The sequence below is a fragment of the Saccostrea echinata genome, unplaced genomic scaffold, assembly GCF_033153115.1.
Source record: "Saccostrea echinata isolate AGI-Se365-2 ecotype Australia unplaced genomic scaffold, CSIRO_AGI_Sech_v1 ptg000016l, whole genome shotgun sequence".
In the NCBI taxonomy this organism is placed as follows: Eukaryota; Metazoa; Mollusca; class Bivalvia; order Ostreida; family Ostreidae; genus Saccostrea; species Saccostrea echinata.
Window position 1 is genome coordinate 15,793,613 of NW_026889765.1, and position 9,514 is coordinate 15,803,126.

Below are 9,514 nucleotides of genomic sequence, written 5' to 3' on the forward strand. Positions count from 1 at the left end.
GTTTTTTTTCAAATGAAAATGTTCAGTGCAGAGGTGGATCTGCTATATGTACCAATTAAACCCCCTGCAAGCAAAGTTTTGAGGAATAAGGATTCATCTGTCTATAGAAATTTTGTCTGAACTACAACTTTGCAGAGGGTAACACTGAAAGCTCCTACTTTTCCCCAAAATTGCTTACATGTAAAATCTTTATTATGTTTCATTGTTTTTTACTTCCAATATTTGCTAGATAATGGTTTCCACTGAAGGATATTTAGGCAAGGTCAAGGCCACTGGCATAGTTAAAAAAATATACTCTTTGTCTGGGTTGTAAGCTTGTACATGTAAATAAGCAAACACTGAAAGCTTATACTTTGCCCAAAATTGCTTACATGTATGATCTGTATTATGCTTTTTGATTGTTTTGACTCAAGGTTGAAGGTAAAAGGAGGGGTCACTGGTAGTGTATGTCAGTATTTTTATGCCCCGCCATGAATATGTCATGTCTGTCTTCCGTCCTTCTGTCTGTCTTTCCGTCACACTTTGCGTTTAGCTCTGTTCAAAGCTCAGTTTCAAAGAAACTATCCAAGATATTTTTATCAAACTTCATTTGCTGATAGATGAGAGCTATGCAACTGCATCAACAATTTTTGACCTTGACCTTTCATTTGACCTTGACCTCACTTTTTTTTAAATTAGTGTTTAGCTCAGTTTTAAAGATACCATTCAAAGTAGTGTAATCAAACTTCATATGTTGATACATACTGATGTAAGCTATTCAACTGCATCAACATTTTTTGACCTTAACCTTTCATTTGACCTTGACCACACTTTTCTTAAATTAGTGTTATGCTCAGTTTAATGAAATCATTCAAGATATTTTTATCAAACTTCATATGCTGATACATACTGATGAGAGCTTTTCAACTGCATCAACATTCTTTTGACCTTGACCTTTCCTTTGACCTTGACCTCACTTTTCTTAAATTAGTGTTTAGCTCAGTTTTAAAGATACCATTCAATACAGTGTTATCAAACTTCATATGTTAATACATACTGATGAGAGCTATTCAACTGATCAACATTTTTTGACCTTGACCATTCCTTTGACCTTGACCTCACTTTTCTTAAATTAGTGTCAAACTCATATGCTGATTCATACTGATGTAAGCTATTCAACTGCATCAATATTTTTTGACCTTTGACCTTTCCTTTAACCTTGACATCACTTTTCTCAATTTGTGTTTAACTCAGTTTTAAAGAAAACATTCATAATATTTTTATCAAACTTTATATGCTTATTCATTCTGATGTAACCTTTTCAACTGCATCAACATTTTTTGACCTTGACCTTTCCTTTGACCTTAACTTCATTTATTTTAATTAGTGTTTAGCTCAGTTTTAAATAAACCATTCAAGATAATTTTATCAAATTTAAATATGCTGATACGTTTTTGTGAGAAGTATTCAGCTGCATCAAAAACATTTGACCTTGAACTTTCCTGTGACATTGACCTCACTTTTCTTAGATTTGCATTTTGCTTAATTTTAAAGAAACCATTTAAGATATATTAAGTAAGTCTATGCACTTATACATAATTTGGTGAGAATTTATCATCTATATCCAACTTTTTAGATTTCAATTTCAATTTTAAAGAAACTATTCAAGATATTCTCATCAAATTTCATACACTAATACAAATTTTCATGTTGCATTACTAATATACTCTTGGCAGGGCATTCATGTCCTACTGTATGGATATATATCTAGTTTTGAATGAAAAACTGATAGCTCTCAACTGAAACGTAATTTTTTTTAGTCCTGAGAATGTGTCCTTGCCTTTGCCTGAAGGTCTTCACATAATTTAGAGGTCAAAAATATGTTGGGGGATATCATTTTTGTGAACTTGCTTATAGTAATTGTTTTACGAGTATGTATTTCTGTCTTTTAAATCATGGAGATGCCATTTTGTAACAATTAAGGCACATCAGATTTGGATGAGTGCTGTTGCCATTTGGAATGTATCAAACTTTTATTACTAAGGATTTTGTTTTGATTATACTGTTATTATGGATTACTAAATGTAAATCCAGTATTTTGTTGTGTGTTATGAAATAAAAGCCAAGAAAATAACTGTTACATGAAGCATGTGTATGTTTTTTGTTTCAAGAATTTTTTCTTTCGATCTTTAAAATGTGAAGTTTACTGATGCCCAAAATGATGATGTAAATGGATTGAAGACTTTTTCAAAATAAGTGTACAATATGGTTTGTACTTTTCTATTCCAAGAAAAAAGAAAAGAAAATCAGATAATACCCACCCCCCTTCACTTTCCTTTGGAGACGGGTATTATGACATCATATTGTGCTACGTCTATATTCCCATGTAAAACATTGATATCCTATTATCTGATTAAAGTCCCACCCTACTCCCCGGGATCATGTTTTGATTAAACTTAAATCTACCTGGAACCTGAGTAATCTGAGGATACATATACATTATAATCAGGGTCCTATTATTATTGAGAATATTTTTCTAAAAAATCCTACATATTCCCATGACGCCTATTTATTATGGCCCCACCATACCCACTGGGACCATGATTTGTACAAAGTTTAACTATGTCAGACTCTGTGTCAGAAACCTCAGCGATCTTGTTTCATCTTTTCTGTTCTTGAAAAGAAATTTTTTTTTAAGACGTGCACCCAAACTATTTCGTAGTCTCAAGCCACACTCTGACGTCCGCTTATAGCTCTGTTCTACATGGCCGGAATGGGATAGGAGGATATCCTACATTTTGGTTGTGCTTTGCAACAATGACCATATTTTTGTCTTTTCTTGATTAACTCCCCTTTCAACAAGGTATGGTCGTTTGAGTAAACTTGAACCCCTCTTTTCCAAACGAATGTTATGTGGCAAGTTTCTGTGTGGTTGTAATTGGTCCAGTGGTTCTGTAGCAGAATCAAAATGTTTAAGTTTTCATATGGATGCTTGACAAAATGAGATCGGTATAACTTAAGCTTAAAGCTCGGATAAGCAAAAAATGAAAAGAAAAGAATAGATGTATAATAATTTATTTATTACATAATCAACATTTAAAAAAATAAAAACACTATTTCAAAAGATGATAATAAGTAAAAAAAATATTTCATATCTTAGACTAGTTTAAATTATATTCTAGTGTACAGTCCATTGGAGAAAAAGTAGCACCTGGTATACATGAACTGGCCACAGATTTCTTGGTTTGATGGTATAACTAGGATGAAATGTAGTTTTTGTACAAGTCGTGAAATCTTTGCTGTCAATGAAAAAAAATGCAAATCTTCATCAGTTTATTCAATCTTCATTCTTATTTTTTCAACTTACAGAAATTAATGAAATATCAAACTAAAAGAAAAGTGAGAGAAATATTTTACTTAAAATATATTATAGTACCGGTAATTTAAAAACATTTCAAAACAAAGCTACATACCTATAATACTAAAATCTATATTATTTCCATCCTAGGACTTGCAACAACATACCTGCGAGATTAAAAATTATTCGTGCAATATCTGTGGTATGCATCATATATCTAAATATGCTAGTTAAAAAACATGATGTGTTTGTGAAACACTGATGTTCCCATATGGAAACTTGTAGCGATAAACTTTCTGAAATGCAAATCAAATATGTTGGTACCCAAGGTAAGGTCTCGTCTCGAGGTATATATCTGTGAAATATGAAACCCTAGCAGCAACCATTGAATAGATATGGAAAAGGTGAAAGTAATTCAAACATCAAGGTCAAATGGTCAAAATTAATGGTGCCCAAGGAAAGGCCTTCTCACATGAAATACACATATGAAATAAGAAAGCCCTAGCACCAACCGTTCAAAAGTTATGGCCAAGGTTAGAGTTTTCCAAAAGTAGGTCAAACTCCTAGGTCAAAGGGTTAAACTTGTTGGTATACAAAGGAAGGTCTTGTCAAAAGGATTACATATGTGAAGTATGAAAGCACTGACACCAACTGTTCAAAAGTTATGGCCAAGGTAAAAGTTTTTCAAAATTGGGTCAAACTCCTAGGTCAAGATCAAAATTGTTGGTATCAAAAGGAAGGTCTTGTCACAAGGAATACACATGTGAAGTATGAAAGCCCTAGCACCAACTGTTCAAAAGTCATGGCCAGGGTTAAAGTTGGGTAAAATTTTGCAAAACTGGGTCAAACTCCAAGGTCAAAAGGTCAAATATGGTGATACCCCAAGAAAGGATACACATGTGAAATATGAAAGCCATAGCTCCAATCAATCAAATGTTATGGGCAAGGTTAAAGTTTTTGCGGACAAGCAGAGCTAGAGTAGACAGACGGACGGACAAGGCAAAAACTATATGCCCTCGAATCTTCGATTACGGGGGCATAAAAAACGTCACACAGGAACTTTCTTTGTGCTCTTAAATGATAATCTGGGTTTTTTTAATTCTTGTGGTACCAAAGGAACCAGACCAGAATTTGCCCCCCCCCCCCCCTCCCATTCACAGATAGCTTGTCTAATGGGAACACTTACATATATCCCTAGTGTCACTATCAAACCTCCCTACAGTGATCAATTAGCCCAACCCTACTAAATAAACATTAATAAAAATTTAAAGTGTTGTTCATAAAAGTTTATTGAATACATTTAATACCTACTATGTACATGTATATACTTACATATAGTAGAGTTATAACCATCATAAATGTAGCTATGGAGCTTATAATATGCACAAAGGGATACTCCGATAGAATGTTGTCTGGAATATCTTGAAATCTTACACCGCCTTAAAAATGTTATCAAAAATGTTATCAACAACTCCATTTACAATTAGCTCTATTAAGATTAATTACATATGATAATCATACAAACAAATTATAAAGCGAGCTACCTTTTATCATGTCAAACTTTCCTATCCTAAATATGTAATCTAAAACCTAACAATTTTTACTTTTTTTTTTACTATTATAGTATACTGACATGTAAACAATTTATATTGAGAGACATCTGGTAAATTACAAAAATCTACAACGCAGTGCTTATAAGGGGGTGGGGGTGAATTTAATCATGGGACAATGAATTATTTTCATAAATTTATGAAATATGTTTATGAAAATAGATCATTATCCCATGATTAAAGTTTTCCCCCTAATTAGCACTGCATTGCAGACCCCCCCCCCCCCAATTTTATCTTTTTTATTACAACAAAAGAGCAGATATTCAAAAACATTTTAAACAATTCTTGGAAAATACATTTGTGGTTTTGAACTCGGCATTCTTATTTACTAGTATACTACACTCTTGTATAAACATTTAACTGCTACATGTATAACAACTACTTACTTTTCTGTTCCGTTTGAGTGCCCCAATGTTTTTGGTTTGCCTGCTCCATTTGAGATTTCTTGCCATTCTGGCCTGTTTCAATATGTACTTGAATTTCCTCCAACATTTTCCTTAGTTTCAAATGTTCAGCTTCTAATATTTCTATAGATGGTAAAGATATTTAAAACTTTAGCTAAAGGGTCATAAACCCTTCCTTTACGAATATATAAGTATGACAATTTTGAACATCTAAACAAGCGTTTCATAAAAATATGCTATCTAATGAGATAAATAGATGACATGCCATTTAGTAGGGCTGTGTATAGAGCAATAAATTTTGGATACAATACGATATGCTATATACAATAAAACGGTATGCGACATATCGGATTCTTTAACAATTCTATGACAGTCTTATAAATCATTAAATGCATAAATTTTACAAGAACTGGGTATTTTATAACCTATTTCGTAGTTCTTGTCTCATCGTCATCACAATACACTTCAATTCAAACTTTTAACATCTGTAAATCCAACGTGTTCAAGTACAGTTGTCTATATGTTATGTAGTAATTATTAAGGATGTGCTATCTTCTTAATGTTTATTTCATTATAGATCAGTTGTAATTTAAAAAAGTTTAATTTAATCTTTAATGATTGAAATTTCTTTTTTTTTTTTTTACAGCATTTCAAGAAAAAATGCCTAACCGATACGTATTGGAAGATTATTTTTCAATACGATACCTTTTTGAACATCGATACGTATCGATTTATCGACCTAGCCCTGCCACTTGGCACTATATTTATACTTGAAACAAAATTATACTGCATTTTATTTAAACAAATGAAATTATACCATATTTTTCCATATCCCTGAGACATTTATCGGTTGCTTTTTTCTGTAATTCAATCTCCTGTTCCAACCTCGTTATGTTTCGCTGTAATTCTTCTACAGAACAAACCAAAAATTATAAACCTCTCCATGACGTATTTCTCAATGAAAAAAAAAATGAAATAAAACTGATACAGGCATGTCCAAATACATGAGAGAAGTAGACAATTAGCAGTAAAAGAAATAACTGCAGTCTCTGTCACACTCGTATCACAAGCACTGGAGAGGCAAATCCCTGTTATTGGAGAAACACTAAATGTTTAATGCAAAAAAGCAACAGTAAAAAAAAAGATTGAGCACACATTGATTGAGGTTAAAATCGTCAAAAAAAATACCATGCGCCTGTAAAATATTAACCTTATATGCTGTTGTTTTCACTATTATTGCACGATTGATATTCGTTGGAGATAGGAGTGTAAATAATTTTCTAAGTTAAATTGAGTTAATTTAATTTTCTTTATCATTTGATTCACGCGTTTAAAGCCTAAATATTGATAGTCCAAAATGGCTACCGATGATGGTTCCAGAGAAAAATCCCCCTCCCAAGTGTTGTAATGTTTTCAAGTGCATGTTCGAGGGAGTATCGCTATCCGATTGTCACATTGCATCTCCGGATATTGATTCCGATAGTGTGTAACGTCATAAGATCAACGGACTCCAATGCAATGGAATATCACGAAAACTCATATCCTCACAATGTCAAGGGTTTGTGTGGAGTTCCGAAATCACAAAACCGTGACATTGTGAGGATGGAAAACTCATGGATTCCTACGTGAAGTGCTGTCATTTTACATGTTTTAGTAAATCAAATCCAAATAGAATGAGAAATTTCTGCCATATCAAAATACTAAAATACATTTACTTATAGTAAATAGGGATAGGGATAGACTATATGACTGAAAGACAAACATTATAGGTTACATCAAGATGCATGCAGCACAACAGAATAGAAGTCAGGTAACTTTTTAACATGTTGAAATGGCGATAGAAGCCTCATCGAGTCAATACTTTTACATGTATATTAACAATGATATAAAATACAAATATGTAATAAATGCAGAACCTGTCCCTGCATTATGTACACGTAACATTCCATACGAAGAGTGTTACATGTATGAGGGCTTTGGTAGCTGGTGAGAAAAACCTGGAAAAGAGGATAATGCCAAACAGATCAATAAAAACGAGAAAAAAAGAGCACTAAGTGATCTATGAATGGATCGACGCAGGTCCTATGCAACATTTTCAAAAAGGGAGGGAAGTGGCATCCTCAAAAATTGAGAAGCACAAAAAAATATCTGCCCAAACTCGAAAAATATTATTTCGTGTGTGTGGGAAGGGTGTGGGGAGGGGTGGGGATGTTATTTAGAATCTTTCTCTACCTTTTCCCCTACCTTTCAATAAACAATTTAAGACTTTGCCAGAGTTCAAAATACTACCAAAAAAAAAAAAAAACTGAAGGGGGGGGGGGGGGGTCAATAAATGAACATTTCCATATCAAAACTACAGCAAAAAAAAAAAACTGTTCTTCAAAACAATTAAGGGGCGGAACCCCTCTCCGCTCTCGAACTACAACACCCTAACCAAATTAATCAAGTGAATTAATAGGGGTGGGGTACATAGGATCTTTTTATAACTTTTCGAAAAAAAAAAATCAATTAAATTTGGCGGAGCGTTGGGGGGGGGGGGGGGGGCAGCCTCTCAATCATTCACAAATTAATTGGCCTTCTAGATTACATACATGTAGCATAATAAAAAAAACAAGGATTACATCAAGAAACATGGATTACATACGTGTAGCATAATCAAGGAACAAGCCCTCGTCACACCAGGTCTGTTATTTTAACGATAAAATCTAGTTATCTATTCTAGATATTGGACTGTGACAAATCACTATATAATCAAAGAACAAGCAAAACATTTTTACCGAAAGAGTGGTCCTTCCATGAATCTTGTTTTAAACGACTGGACCTAAGGATTGATTCGTGTTGTAGTACAATGTTATTTAGGGCAGCACACTTCAATTCTAGATAAAATAAGATTATACCAAAACATGATCCAAATATAAGTACTAAATACTCTTTGTGCCAATGCAGTGGGGAGACAGAATCTGCCCGCAGTCTATGCATGACGGATAAAGCGAAAGTAGAAAGAAGTTTAAATTTGCATATATGTGAACACCACACTCGATGTGAATAATTATTGATCTGAATTTTTAAAAAAAATGTTGTAAGGGTGAATAAAAAAAATGACTATCAAACTGAATTAAATAAAAAAAATGAACTAAGCATAACATATTTTTCACTTATAAATATCATCATATTGTATATACACACATTCTAGGTAAAATTCCTGAAGAGGCAATAGAATAGAGGTAGAGTCTATTACTTAACCAGTCAAGACTCTTCCTAGAATAGACGATTGCATAAAAAAAAGTTTAAGAATTTTTATTAGTAGGCCTAAAACTTTATTTGAAAAAAATATATAACTACATCATAAAAAAAACTTTCTAAAATACATAATAAAAAGAAATTATAGTTTTAATGCTTCAAAATGGTGTCAGGGATGTAAATTATTAGATATAAACCTTCATTGAGTTTCCTTTCTTGTATATGTGAAAGAAATTGGCTTTTTGATTATTTTACTTTTTTTCGAATCTGTTTTGAAAGTTTAATATGAAAGAAATATGATATACATGTGTAATAAATTCCCCCCAAATAACATTTTTGATCCATTTAAGTCAATTCTTTGAAAGAATTTTGATAGACAAGTTTTCTTACAAAAATACTAAATTTTGAAGTGATCCTATTTTACATTATTGTGTTTCACTCCTGACATCTGATATGTTTAAGAAATAAACAACAATGTTAAAAAGTTCTCTGGGAAATGAACTTGGTTGGTCACGTGATCAAATCCTGTGAAGCCCGAAGGGCTTCTCAGAAGATTTGATCACGTACCAACCAAGTTCATTTCCCAGTGAACTTTTTAACATTGTTGTTTATTACTTTTATTTACATTTGAGACGAATATTCTGAAAAGAACTGCATTTATTACACGAACGGCCCGTCGTATTGCTATGTTGTGACGCGCAATGACCTAGAAGCTGTTTGGTCTTGAGAGTTTGCCTCGCTCCAACATTTGAATACTTACATTGATGTTCAGCAGTCCAGTTCAGGAAATATCTGTTCATAATGAAAAAAACAGTGATCGCTACTGGGAATAATCTTATTATTATTGTATGAGTTCTTTATATATGGAGTCAAAAGCAGTGCTATCGTCTTCAGTTTACATGGTACCTTCAAAGGAATTTCGG

General features: G+C 32.8%; 1 long non-coding RNA gene across 1 annotated transcript; it reads right to left on the minus strand.

Moving 5' to 3' along the window:
- Positions 1 to 3,038: 3,038 nt before the first annotated feature.
- LOC133188952 (uncharacterized) lies at positions 3,039 to 8,326 on the minus strand. Its single transcript, XR_009721351.1, has 6 exons — positions 8,129 to 8,326; positions 6,169 to 6,261; positions 5,334 to 5,474; positions 4,670 to 4,776; positions 3,453 to 3,504; positions 3,039 to 3,278 (listed from the first exon to the last, which is right to left on the minus strand). It is a non-coding gene; the product is annotated as an uncharacterized LOC133188952 (long non-coding RNA).
- Between the last annotated feature and the right edge of the window lie 1,188 nt (positions 8,327 to 9,514).